This window comes from Lipotes vexillifer, unplaced genomic scaffold (genome assembly GCF_000442215.2).
Source record: "Lipotes vexillifer unplaced genomic scaffold, Lipotes_vexillifer_v1.1 scaffold343, whole genome shotgun sequence".
NCBI classification, from domain to species: Eukaryota; Metazoa; Chordata; class Mammalia; order Artiodactyla; family Lipotidae; genus Lipotes; species Lipotes vexillifer.
Genome location: NW_006777506.1, coordinates 607,993 through 608,579, shown reverse-complemented (window position 1 = coordinate 608,579; position 587 = coordinate 607,993).

Below are 587 nucleotides of genomic sequence, written 5' to 3'. Positions count from 1 at the left end.
CTATCTGGTCTCAAGGTTATTTTCTTTTTCCAAGAGGGCAAGTCCAGCAAAGAGCTGACTCAGTGTCGCCGACAGGAGAGCTGCACTCAGACAAAACAAATCCCGGGGACGAAAAGTAGAAGTAAACAGTTTTTCAGAGCAACACTGATAGAATATTAGGCCTTCTCTGACCTCTCCAATTGTTTTCTCTAAGTTACTGAATCCTCTCACCCCTTTTCGTCAGCGTGCCTCTGCTCTTCCTCACAATCACCACGCTTCCTCCTCGCACCACCCTCCTACAAAGGTGAGGGCAGACGGGCAGCTACAGACTCTTAGGTCCACTGCGGCCAGCTCCAGTCCTAGGGCTGTTGCCTAGATGTACATTTGACGCCGAAAAATCTAATCTCTCACGTCTAATCTGTCTGGCTATATTGTGCCTCCAGGGGATGGCAGAACAGGAGAGGGAGGCTGGAGGGAACCAGTTCCCGCCCTCAAAGGGCGAGGGCCGACTGCGCGACAAGTGGCGGGCCCCGAGCACCCACTCTTCCAAAGATCACCTTGCTTTGACCTAGTTGAGCCGCGCAGGACGGAACCAAACAGGGTGGGGG